The sequence below is a fragment of the Micromys minutus genome (genome assembly GCF_963924665.1).
Source record: "Micromys minutus genome assembly, chromosome: 16".
Classification (NCBI taxonomy): domain Eukaryota; kingdom Metazoa; phylum Chordata; class Mammalia; order Rodentia; family Muridae; genus Micromys; species Micromys minutus.
In genome coordinates, this window is record NC_137985.1 from 16,265,245 (window position 1) to 16,279,778 (window position 14,534).

Below are 14,534 nucleotides of genomic sequence, written 5' to 3' on the forward strand. Positions count from 1 at the left end.
TGATAATTTTCAAATTTACATGAAAGTTTAATAGTTGAAGATAATTATATCTTTGACAACAAATGTAGCATTGAAATTCATTATTCCTGGTTAAATAAAAATGCAAATTATATGACATATTTTTGGAGATTAAAACAAGAACTTATATAAGTTTATTTGTATCAAAACAGATAATATGCCACCTGATTTTTAGAAACTCAACCTTGTGTTCTGTGTCAGCATTGTCATATTTGTCTTACTCTAAGACCCGTGATTCATACTTAAAATCCTCAGAATAAAGAAAAGCCACCGAGCCAACGTTCAAACCCTCTTATTTCTAACTAATAGACTTCATGCACACTTTGGCTGATGTGCACAGGATTACCTACTTTCCTCTTCATCTGTACTAAAGAAAGCAGAGCTCATTATTTTGTCAGCTCATAGTGTATGAATGAGGAAAGGTAAACAACATAAAGTACATGAGCTAATTTAACCCCATTAAAGGACATGTGCAAAAGATAAAAGAATAAAAGGTAAATTAAATTACTTACAAATAATATCAGTTTCCCAACATACAGGACACATATCATTAATACCTACTTTCTATGGTTACTGTATATATACATTAAAAAAATGTTTTAGGAAAATAACAAGCAGTACTCAGTCTCATTAGTCAATATATTTAACTGGATTTTTTCACATATCCACATTTTTATCGTACTGATACCATTAATTCAAATATCAGAAGTCAGATTTTAGGCCTTCAAAATGTGTTAGTTTAGGTACATATATTACTGTGAGTTTGAATATTTTTGTAGATATGATGCATTATAATTACTGGTAGTAACAATATACAATGATAATGGGACATTTTTAAATATCTAAAATACGCAAACTTATTTTAAAGTTTAATGAAGTATGAATACAAAATTTGAAATCTGGATATTCTCTTATAGGTTACTAATTTTGATATACCCATGCATCATAGAGCCAGAGTTGGTGAAAACCAAATTGAATAAGGTGTCTGATACCTCAATTAAAGTGGCATAGATGTCATAATAAAATAGGTTCTATCACTATTATTCCCTACTATACACCGTCAGGTTTGAAAATATTAATAATCCTTTTCATATCTACCATCTCTCAGCACTTATTCAGTCAAGCCACTGTTATTCTGAATCATGAAGAGACAATGAAGATTCAAAACCAACCTACTTTCAGATAAAGGCTACTTTCTGTCTCCAGGATAGATATAAATACGGTCAGAAACATCTAAAGCTTATTACGGACCATTCTATGATCTTAGAAGTTCAGTGCAAGAACTCATAATTATACAAATGGGACCATGTTGTATTAATCTCTACAGAATTCATATTAATTGTAGAAGAACAGGAGAAAGTGAATAGCCAGAGTATGGCTGTTGGCTCTCTGTACATAGGTTAAACTATTTTGTATAAATTTGTTTTTGTGGTTCCATGTACATTAAAATTTTAACTCTTTTGATTTTACTAATTGTCAGGAACTTGGCACAAATCTGATTCAGAAATTTATGCTACAAGGAAATAGATTCCTAACTTTGGGCCTGTCTAGGTAGAACAGTTATTTCTAATCAAGTGGCACTTACATATGGAGACAATATACTATAATATACTTATGACTATAAACATATTATACACTTTAATTGCATCAAGTTTATTCTCATTGTTGTGAAAGAATCAACATGATACATCGGAAACATTTCATTTTCTTATACAGAAAGAAATATTAACACAGTAATTTTTATATTACTATTACAATATTGAAATGATTATGAAAATTTCAAGTTATGAATCTAATGTATTAAAAGGTAGGATTTATAAATCTGCCCTTATGCTCCATCCTTTTAATCCAAAATATACTGGAAAAGATGCTTCATGTTTGAGGTGACACTGTGTTAGCAGAGTGTCTATTCAGAACTTTTTTGACAACTTTTTTTTCAAAGCATAGGTAAAAATATTCATGTTGTCATTTACAAATTCACCATCCTCATAACTAAAATTATGTCAATTATTTTTTTATTGGTCTGCAAAACTAGAGGATTTCATGATAATAATGGAACAGATTTTTCTACTGAGCCTTCTTGTAGCCAACATATAACTACTAAATCCAGCTTTATTTGTGCTAAATTATAAACTAATTCATATATGTATTTGTCTAGGATACTGGACCTGTGAGCTATAATTCTAAATCTTATGAGATTCCAAGGAGATAGAATTCAGACACAAGATTCATTACATGTTTGTGCTTCGGTACATTCCTTGAAGAAAAGAAGGACAGGCAAACAAACATTTTCCAAATCTCTTGAAGGATATTAAGAAAGCCAAGTCTTCAAAATAGAAAAGATTAAAAAATAAACAATCAATAACATATATTTAACATAGTCATTTTGTCAGCCAGACATATATGTACCAAAATAAATGGATGGTTTACATGTAGCTATTATTTTATTTTTAAGATATATGCTTTTCCATTTCTCTGTATCTAACAAAGGGTTTATCTGACCATGAGGTTTATATATTATAAAATTTAAATTGTTTTTGGGGAATTTATTTGTAGTTTACAATGTGTTCTTGAAGCAGAACCTTATCTATTTAACTTACCTATCCTTAGATCCTTGGATGGCCTATTCCATCCTCAAAATCACACTTATCCTGACTTTATTTCAAAATATAAAGTCATATAGGTATGATTGACTATATCTAGTTGTCTTTGTACTTATAACAAATATTTATAAATGCAGTATTTACTCTTAATATGTGTATACTTAAAATAAAACTCTTACTATGAAAACAATGTTTTCTATATAGAATTATTCTCTCAAATAGATAAAACTGTAATATCAAGAATCAGAGAGGCATGTAATTATTTTTCACATTAAATCACTGACTGATCATTTCAAAGAAACTCATTTACATATGAAATATTGAAGAAATTTGAAGGTACTTAAGAAACAGCCATATTTTTCTGCTTCTATGTGCTCAGGCCCAACTTGAGGGAACTTTCACTGCCCAGGAGGAACCATGCCATCCCAAAGTACAGGTGAGTGATCCACTTGCCTTTGGAACTACTTAACTTCCTAGATTTTGGATTATTTTTCCAAAGATCTATTCTATAGCTCTGCTCCTTATCCAACCCTAGCAGAGTCTCTTCCCACTGTTCTCCCTTTGGCCACAACTTGAAGAAACTCCTGCTGCCCAGGTGTAGACTGTGCCAGTCATAAAAACAGGTGAATGACTCACCTGCCCCCAAAAATTGCCCCAATTCTCTAGATATGGTTCCAAAAGACCTACTCCCTTGTCCTCCACCCTGTTTCATTGGTTTCTCCTCCCGCTGTTATGCCTTGAATTCCAATTTAGGCAGATTCCTGCTGCCTACTAGCAGACTATGCCAGTCAGAAAAGAGTTGCAGGACATCCCAGTCAGAAGAACAGTATAGGCTACAACAGTTTGAAGAACACTTGGAGGCCAAGCAAGCCAGAAAGGCAAATAGGTGAAATCAGGCAGGGACTCCCTGCTAGACCAGATATCAAATCAGCTTCTAGAACCACAAATAGACAACCCCACAGTGGACCTCCTTTATTCATTCAGCGTCAAATATTGAAGAAATAACAAACAACCAAACCAACTAGTCAACAAACCAACTAATCAACCAAATAAATCACCAAACCAAACAAAAAATATAGGTTAGAGAAACTATTTAAGACCTAGAAAGAGAAATAGAAGCAATAAAGAAAACACAATTGTTACTCTTCTCCTCATCACTTTATCCCACCACAACTCATTCAGTGACTCTCTGCTGCAGCAACAGTCAACCTAGCCCCCAGAAGCATAGATCTAAGTTGGACAGAAATTACTTGCTCCATCAGAGGCCATGACATCTACCAAAAATCCAAGCCACAAAATTAGAAGACTAAAAAGAAAACAGAAACCAAGGAATAAAATAATTCATCCAGCAAGGACAAACTCAAAATCAGCACCTAGACCTATAATTATACCAAACCCAGACACCTAAATTCCAAACAAAGAACAACATCAATAAAAACTAAGGCAACGAGGAAAACTAAAGGTGAGCTATTCTACAACAATAAGACCTGAATAGTGCAACACTGATGAAGCACAATAACCTGATCTTGAAAATTAACTTTATGAGTATGATAAAATTCCTTAAAGGAAAATGAAAAAAGTTCCTTGAAGAAATAGAGAATCCAAAGAAAATGATAAAAATATCAACAAATCCCTTGAAGAATATCTAAGTTAAAGAAAACAAACAAACAAAGAAACAAACAAAAATCCAAACAAACTAGATGAAAGAAACTGTTCAAGACCTGAGAATGGAAATAGACAGAAAAAAGAAAGCACAAACAGGGAATTATGGAAATGGAAAATATAGGCAAGTGATAAACATCTGCAGACATGAAAAGAATATAAGAGATCAATCAATGAATCTTAGGCCTTAAATACATTATAGAAAAAATTGATTGATTGGTCAAAGAAAATTTAAATCTCAAATATTCCTAACACAAATAAAATCCATAAAATCTAGGAAACTATGGAAAAAAGAAATACAAAAAACTCCAAGCTCAGAAAACAAAAAGACCCAGGAAAAAATGTGTAATGAAATCATAGTAAAAAATGATAGGGAATGACACTTTTTGCTCATCACAAGAAAAATCTATCAAGATGAATTCTCAATCCTGAGCATCTATGGCCCAAATACAAAAGTACCAGAACACCCACATTCATAAAAGAAACCCTACTAAAGCTCAAAGCCTGTATTGTACTACTCATCAAAATTGTGGGAGACATGAACACCGTACTCTCATCAATGGACACTTCATGAAAGCAGAAACTGAACAGAACACAGTGAAACTAGTTGAAGTGATGAACCAATTGAAATTAACAGACATGTACAGAACATTTCATCCTAAAACAAAAGGACACACTTTCTTTTCAGAACCTCATAGTACCTCCCCAAAAATTGACAATACTGTTGCTCACAAAACAAGTCTCAACAGATATAAGAAGATTGAAATACTCCCATGCATCCAATCAGATCACCATGGATTAAGGCTGGTCTTTAATAACAAGAAAGATAACAAAAAGCCAACATACACACAAAAGCTGAAAAATGTGCTATTTAATGATAACATGGTCAAAAAAGAAATAAATAAAAAATTGAGGATTGTTTAGAATTTAATGAAAATGAAAACACAGCATTCCCAAACCTATGGGAGGCAATGAAAGCAGTACTAAGAGGAAAACTCATAGCTCTGAGTGCCTCCAAAAAGAAACTGGAGAGAACATACAATAGCAGCTTGAAGGAACAGCTGAAAGTGCTAGAACAAAAAGAAGCAGATACACCCAAGAGCAATAGACGACAGAAAATAATCAAACTCAGTTCAGAAATCAACCAAGGAGAAACAAAAAGAATTATACAAGGAATTGACAGGGCCAGGAGCTGGTTCTTTGAGAAAATCAGCAAGCTTGATAAACCCTTACCCAGACTAACTAGAGGTGACAAAGATTATCCAAATACAGTCAGAAATTAAAGGGGAGACATAACAACAAAAACAGAGCTATTCCACTCCTGGGCATATACACCACAGATGCTCCATCATAAAACAAGAACATATGCTCCACCATGTTTATAGCAGACTTATTTATAATAGCCAGACCCTGGAAAGAAACCAGATGTCCTTCAGTAGATGAATGGAAACCGAAGCGTGCACAATTTACACAGTGGAGTACTACTCAGATATTAGAAACCATGACTTCATGAAATTTCTAGGCAAATGAATGGAACTAGAAACTATCATCCTGAGTGAGGTAACCCAGTCGCATAAGAACACATGTGGAATGTACACGCTTATAAACATATACTCTCCCCAGAAAGCTCTGCTGGCATCTGAGTTTTTGATCTTAGCCATTTGGACTGGTGTGAGATGGAAGCTCAGGGTTGTTTTGATTTGCATTTCCCTGATGGTTAATGATGTCGAGCACTTCTTTAGATGCTCTCAGCCATGTGAGATTCTTCCACTGAGAATTCTTTGTTTAGCTCTGTATCTCATTTTTAAGAAGGATTGTTTGATTCTCTGGTGTCTAACTTCATGAGTTTTTTGTGTATATTGGATATTAGAGCTCTATCTGATGTGGGGTTGGTAAAGATCTTTTCCCAATTTGTTGGCTGCCATTTTGTTTTCTTGACAGTGTCCTTAGCCTTACAGAAACTTTGCAATCTCATTAAGTCCCCTTTCCCCATCCTTGGTCTTAGAGCACAAACCAATGATGTTTTGTTTAGGAAATTTCCCCTGTGCCTATGTGTTCTAAGGTATTCTCTACTTTCTCTTCAAATAGTTTCAGGGTACCTGGTTTTATGTGTAGATCTTTGATCCACTTGCACTTGAGGTTTGTACAAGGAGATAAGAAAGGGTCTATTTTCATTTTTCTGCATGTTGACTGCCAGTTGAACCAACACCATTTGATGAAAAGGCTGTCCTTTTTCCATTGAATGTTTACAGCTCCTTTGTCAAAAACCAAGTGACCATATGTGTGAGAGTTCATTTCTGGATCTTCTATTCTTCTCCATTGATCACCCTGCCTATCTCTGTACCAGTATCATGCAGTTTTTAGCACAAGTGCCTTGTAATATAGCTTGAGGACAGGAATGCTGATTCCCGCAGATATTTTCTTGTTGTTGAGGATGGATTTCAATATTTTAGGTTTTTTGTTATTCCAGATGAATTTGCAAATTGCTCTTTCCAAAATATGCAGAATTGAGTTGAGATTTTGATGGGGATTGCATTGAATCTGTAGATTGCCTTTGGTAAGATGGCCATTTTTACAATGTTGAGTCTTCCAATTTACAAACATGGGAGATCTTTTTATCTTCTGAGATCTTCTTCAATTTCCTTCTTCAGAGATTTGAAGTCCTTGTCATATAGGTCTTTCACTTGCTTGATTAGAGTCACACCAAGGTCTCTCATATTGTTTGTGACTATTGTGAAGGGAATATTTTCCCTAATTTCTTTCTCAGCATGATTGTCTGTAAAGCAATTTTTAATATAATGTATAATTACATTGTAATATATAGTTTATTTATATTTATTTTATTTATTATATACTACACTTTTGGGATGTTGTTATCCTAAAGTCTTTTTTATTTGATTATTGAATATTTTATGTATTGACATTTCAAATATTATTGTCCTTTCTATGTATTCCCTCTTTCATCCCCCCTTCCCCTGCTTCAATAAGGATGTTTCCTCTCTCTCCCACCTACTCCCACCTCACCACCCTGGCATTTCTCTTTCTATTTGTTCTAGAGCTTTCAGTTGTGCTGTCAAGCAGTTAGTGATTAGGTATTTTGTAAATTTGTTTCTGTCCTGGAATATTTTGGTGTATTCATCTATGGTAATTGAGGGTTTGGTGGATATAGTAGCCTGGGCTGGCATTTGTTTTCTCTTAGAGTATGTATGACATCACTCCAGGATCTTCTGGCATTCATAGTCTCTGTATAAAAGTGTGATGTAATTCTTATCTGTCTCACTTTATATGTTACCTGTCCTTTTACCCTTACTGCTTTTAGTATACTTTCTTTGTTTTGAAGATATTTTTTAACTCTTAAATGTCATAAAGAATTTCTTTTCTGGTTCAATCTATTTGGGGGTCTGTAGGTCTCTTGTATATTTGTGGTCATCACTTTCTTTCAGTTAGGAAACTTTTTTTTTAACAGATGTAAATATTTTATAATATTTATTTCTGACCTTCTTTTGGAAAATTGAGTTCTTTATAGTTCCTAAGAGCAAGGACACTTCAGGAAGCAAAGAATATATATATACCGGACACTGGAGCAGACACACTATCTCCAGAAAGATATAAATTTGAATTTCAAAACAAGTAAAATACAATTATTATGCTAATTGACTTACTCTATGTACAAATAACACTACAAAAATAGCACTGGTTTCCATTTTACAAATACACTTTCTATCATTTCTTTTTTTTTTAATTTTTTTAACAACTTTATTTTACAAACAAAGATAAATGTACAGATTTTAAGCATTTTTTGCATAAAATTATATAATACATTTTTGTAAGTACTTGTTTTTTTTGAAAGGTTTGATAGTGTGATAAAGATCCCACCAGTAACAATGAGCATAATGTACATGTAAAACAAGATGCAACCTGGAAATAGTCAAAGTTTTCTTGGTGTGTAAAAAAAATTTTTTTACAATGAGCAGACAGTACATGTAATACAGGGTACAACCCGGAATTTGTCAACGTATTCTTCGTGGGTAAGGCTTGAGCATGACTATTTTTTTTGTTTAGTTTTCTTTTGTTCTTGGACTTCTTAAACTCTGTGTGTTGTTTCTGGGTCAGGGCAAGCCTACAGGTTTAGCATCCCAATATCAGTGACTGCATATTATGTCTGTTCTTTTGTGATTGGGTTATCTCACTCAGGATGATATTCTCTAGATGCAGCCATTTTCTTAAGAATTTGGTTAAGTCATTGTTTCTGGTGGCTGAGTAGTATTCAATTGTGTAAATGTATCACAATTTTTGTATCGATTCATTTTCTGAAGGACATCTGGATTCCTTCGACCTTCTGGCTATTATAAATAGAGCTACTATAAACATTGTGGTGCATATAAATTTGTTGTGTATTAAAGTGTCTCTGGGGTATATGCCCAGAAGTGGAATAGCTGGGTTTTCGGGTAGTACTATGTCCAAGTTTCTGAGGTATCACCAGACTGATTTACAGAGTGGTTATATTAGTTTGCAACCCCACCAACAGTGGAGAAGTGTTCCTCTTTCTCCGCAGCCTCGCCAGCATCTGCTGTCATCTGAGTTTTGGATCTTGGCCAATCTGACTGGTATGAGGTGGAATCTCAGGGTTGTTTTGATTTGCATTTCCCTGATGGCTAAGGATGTCAAGCACTTCCTCAAATGTTTCTCAGCCATTCAATATTCCTCAACTGAGAACATTTTGTTTAGCTCTGTACCACATTTTTAATAGGATAATTTGATGTCTCTGGTGTCTAGCTTTTTGAGTTATTTGTATAACTTTTATATTAGGCCTCTATCTGATGTGGAGTTGGTAAAGATCTTTTCCCATTCTTTTGGCTGCCGTTTGGTTTTCTTGACAATGTCCTTAGCCTTACAGAAACTTTGCAATCTCATTAAGACCCATTTGTTAATCTTTGACCTTAGAGCTTGAGCCATTGGTGTTTGGTTCAGAAAATTTTCTCCTGTGCCTATGTGTTCTAAGGTTTCCCTACTTTCTTATCTAATAGTTTCAGTGTATCTGGTTTAATGTGGAGATCTTTGATCCACTTACACTTTAGCTTTGTACTAGGAGATAAGGAAGGGTCTATTTTCATTCTTTTGCATGCTCAGTGCCAGTTAGACCAGCACCATTTGTTGAATAGGCTGTCCTTGTTCCATTGAATGTTTACGACTCCTTTGTCAAAAATCAGGTGACCATATACATGAGGGCTCATTTCTGGATCTTCTATTCTATTCCATTGATCCACATGCCTATATCTGTACCAGTACCATGCAGTTTTCAGCACAATTGCCTTGTAATACAGCTTGAGGTCAGGGATAGTGATTCCCGCAGATGTTTTCTTATTGTAGAGGATGGATTTGGCTATTCTAGGTCTTTTCTAATTCTATGTGAAATTCCACATTGATCTTTCCAATTCAGTGAAGAACTGGGTTGGAATTTTGATAAGAATTGCATTGAATCTGTAGATTGCTTTTAATAGGATGGCCATTTTTAAAATGTTGATCTTTCCAATCCAAGAGCATGGGAGATCTTTCCATTTTCTGAGATCATCCTCAATTTCATTCTTTAGAGGTTTGAAGTTCTTGTAATACAGGTCCTTCTCTTGCTTAGTTAGAGTCACACCAAGGTATTTCATGTTTTTGTGATGATTGTGAAGGGTACCTTTTCCCTAATTTCTTTCTTCACATATTTTCCTTTGAGTATAAGAAGGCTACTGATTTGTTTGAGTTAATTTTGTATCCAGGCACTTTGCTGAACTTGCTTATCAGCTGTAGGAATTCTCTGGTGGAATTTGTAGGGTCACTTAAGTACACTATCATGTCATCTGCAAAGAGTTATGTTTTTATTACTTCCTTTCTGATTTGTAGCCCCTTGATCTCCTTTTTCTGTCTAATTGCTCCATCCAGGACTTCCAGTACTATGTTGAATAGGTAGGGGGAGAGTGGGCAGCCTTGTCCAGTCCCTGATTTTAGTGGTATTGCGTAAAGTTTCCCACCATTAAGTTTCATGTTTGCTGTTGGTTTGCGGTATATTGCTTTTATTATATTTAAGTATGGACCTTGAATTCTTGTTCTTTCCAGGACTTTTAACATGAAGGGGTGTTGAATTTTGTCAAATGCTTTCTCAGCATCTAGTGAGATGACCTTCTCGTTTTGTTCTTTGAGTTTGTTTATATGGTGGATTACATTGATGAATTTCCTTATATTAAACCATCCCTGCATCCCACGAATGAAGCCTACTTGGTCATGTTGAATGATGATTTTGATGTGTTCTTGGATTTGTTTTGCAAGGATTTTGTTGAGTATTTTTGCATCAATGTTCATAAGTGAGATTGGTCTGAAGTTCTCTTTCCTTTTTTATATGTTACCTGACCTTTTTCCCTTACTGCTTTTAGTATTTTTTCTTTTCTTTGGGCACTTGGTGTTTTGATTATTATGCATGAAAGCACAGTTAAACAGATAGAAGCCTTAAAAAATAAAACAAATAAACCCCTCAAAGAGAAACAGGAAAACACAATCAAACAGGTGAAAATATTTACTAGAGCTGACAAAAAAATAAAAATGGAATTAGAAAGAATAAAGAAAACCTAAATGAAGGTAAATCTGGAGATGATAAAAGTAGGAAATAGATCAGGAATTACAGGTATAAGCATCACCAACAGAATACAAGAGATAGAATAAAGAATCTCAGGTGAACAAGATAACATAGAAGAGATTGACACAACCATCAAAGGAAATACAAAATGTATAAAACTCCTAATAAAAACATTCAAGAAATTCAGGACACAATGAAAATACCAAGTCTAAGAATATTTGAAATAGAGGAAAATGAAGATTCCCAGCTCAAGGGACATGAAAACATCTTCAACAAAGCCATAGAAGAATACTTCCCCAAACTAAAGAAAGAGATGGCTTTAAAGGTGCAAGAAGCCTATAGAACACCAAACAAATGGGACCAGATAAGAAAATCTTGTCTTCACATATTAAAAAAAACTAAATTCACAGAGCAAAGAAAGAATGTTAAAAGTTGCAACAGAAAAGGGCCAAGTAACATATAAAGGTAGACCTATCAGAATTACACTAAACTTCTCAACAGAGACACTAAAAGCAAGAAGAGCCTGGTCAGACATCATACAGACACTAAGAGAACACAAATGCCTGCCAAGGCTACTATATCAAGCCAAACTCTGAATCAATGTGGATAGAGAAACCAAAATATTCCAGGACAAAACCAAAGTCAAACAGCATCTGTCCAATAATACGGCTCTACAGAGGATCCTGAAAGGAAACTTCCAACACAAGAGAGGTCTCTGTACCAAAGACAAGACATTAAGCATCTCACAACAAACCCAAAAGGAGAGAACCACAAGCACATAAAGCTACCTATAAAAACAAATATAACAAGAATGGGCATCTGTCTTTAATATACCTAAATATTAATGAATTCAACACCTATAAAAAGACATAAACTAACAAACTGGATATGTAAACAAGATCCAGCATTTTGCTACATAGAATAAAAACACCTCAATAGCAATGACAGATAATATCTCAGAGTAAAAGGATGGGAAAAGGTCTTTCAAGCAAACAGTTCCAAGAAACAAGCTGGAGTTGCCATCCAAATATCTAACAACATAGACTTTCAACCAAAACTTATCAAGTGTGATGAGGAAAGACACGTCATATTCATCAAAGGGAAAATTCACAAAGAGAAAGTCGCAATTCTGTACATATATGCCCTAAATGTGAGGGCACCTACATTCTTAGAAAAAAACTTTACAAAAGCAAAAAACACATTAATTCCACACAATAAAAGTGGAGATTTCAACACTCCACCCTCACCAATGGACAGGTCATTAAAACAGAAACTAGACAGAAGCAGAGTGAAACTAATAGTGGTTAAAACAAAAAGAATTTAATAGAAAACTACAGAACATTTTCACCCTAAAACTAAAGAGTATAACTTCTCAGCACCTCATGGTACTTTCTCCAAAATCAACCATTTAATTAGTAAAACAGGCCTTATCTGATACAAGAAATGTGAAATAATCCCATGCATTATATCATATCACCATGACCTAAGACTGGTCCTCAAAAACTGCATAAACAAACTTGCATACACTTGGAAACTAAACAAATCTCTACTCAGTGATAACATGGCCAAGAAAGAAATAAAGAAAGAAATTAAAGAGATTCTGTAATTTAATAAATATGTTGACACATCATACTCAAACTTATGAGGTACAATGAAAGAAATGACAAGACAAAAATTTATAGCAGTAAGTGCCCTGGTGAAAAAATTACAGAGATTTTACACTTGCAACTTAAAAGCATACCTGGAAGCTGTAGAACAAAAAGAAGCAAACATACCAAAGAGGAGTAGATTGCAGGAAATAGTCAAAATCAGGGCTGAAATCAACCAAATAGAAACAAAAAGAAAACAGTACAAATAATCAACAAAACTAAAGGCTGTTTGAGAGAGAAAGCAAAATAGATAAATCCCCAGCCAAACAAACTAAAGAGGCAAGAAGCAGTATACAAAATAGCAAAATCATAAATGAAAGGGAGACATAACAACAGAAAGAAAAAAATTTAAATCATCATATCTTACTAGAAAAGCCTATACTCAATAAAACTGAAAAATCTAGATTAAATGAATGTTTTTCTAGACAGATACTGCATACCTAAGTTAAATAACGTGCACTTGAACTATCTAAACAAGCCCATATAATATAAGAAAATAGAAGTCATTAAAAACCTCCCAACTAACTAACCAGGGGAACAAAAAAGGCCAGGATCAGATGGATTTAGTGTAGAATTCTACCCGACCTTCAAAAAACACCTAATAGCAACATTCCTCAAACTATTCTGGAAAATAGGAACCGAAGGTACTCTACCTAATTTATTCTATGAATCATAGTTACTTTCATACCTAAACACACAAGGACCAAACTACAAATGAAAACTTCAGACCAATCTCACTTATGAGTATTGATGTACAAATACTCAGTAAAACTATTTCAAATTGAATCCAAGACTAAATCAAAATTATCATTCTTGACAATCAAGTAGGCTTTACCCCATGATCAGTTTAGTTCAATATATGACAATCCACTAAAGTGATCTACCATATAAACAAACTCAAAGAAAAAACTCACATGATCGTCTCTTTATGTGCAGAAAAGGCATTTGATAAATCACAACTCACCTTCGTGGTAAAAGTATTGAAGAGATCAGGAATTCAAGTCCTATAAATAAACATAATAAAAGCAATTTACTGCATACCAACAGCCAATATCAAATTAAGTGGAGAGATACTTGAATCTATCCCACTAAAACCAGGGACAAAACAAGGATGCCCTATCTGTGCATATTATTCAGTGTAGTACTTGAAGTGCTAGATAGAACTATAAGACAACAAAAAAAGATCAAGGGGATACAAACTGACAAAGAAGAAGTAAAGGTATCACTATTTGCAGATGATATAATAGTATATATAAGCGACCCCCAATATTCTTCCACAGAACTTCTCCAGCTGATAAATAATTTTAGCAAAGTGGCCATATATAAAATCAGTAGCCTTCATTTATATAAATGATAAACAGGCTAAGAAAGAAACTAGGGAAACAACTCCCTTCACAATAGTCACAAATAATACAAAATATCTTGGGGTAATTCTAACCAAGCAAGCAAAATATTTGTATGAAAATAACTTCAAGCCTCAAGAAAGAAATAGAAGATTTCAGAAAATAAAGAGATCTCCCCTTTTCATGGATTGGCAGAATTAACATAGCAAAAACAGCCATCCTACCAAAGGCAATCTACAAATTCAATGCAATCCTCATAAAAATACCAACACAATTTTTCAAAGACATGGAAAGAGCAATTCTAAAATTCACCTTGAAAGGGAAAAAAACCCAAACCAGAATAGTAAGAACAATACTTAACAATCAAAGAATGGCTGGGGGAATCACCATCCCTAACTTCAAGCTCTACTAAAGAGGAATAGTGATAAGAATTGCATTGTATTGGTGCAGAGACAGACACATTGATCAGTGGAATAGAATTGGAGTCTCTCAAATAAAACCACATATTTAGAAACACATGATCTTTGACAAAGAAGCCAAAATTATACAATGGAAAAAAGAAATCATCTTCAAAAAAATGGTGTGAGCCTAACTGGTTGTCTGTATGTAGAAATATAAAAATAGATCCATATTTGTCACCTTT

At 34.0% G+C, this 14,534-nt stretch overlaps 1 protein-coding gene across 1 annotated transcript in view; it reads left to right on the forward strand.

Annotated features, from left to right (window-relative positions):
• The window catches only part of LOC308430898 (olfactory receptor 1174-like), a gene marked incomplete at both ends in the record, with an annotated part of 71,911 nt that overhangs the window by 39,039 nt on the left and 18,338 nt on the right, over nucleotides 1-14,534 (forward strand). The window lies entirely within an intron of this gene.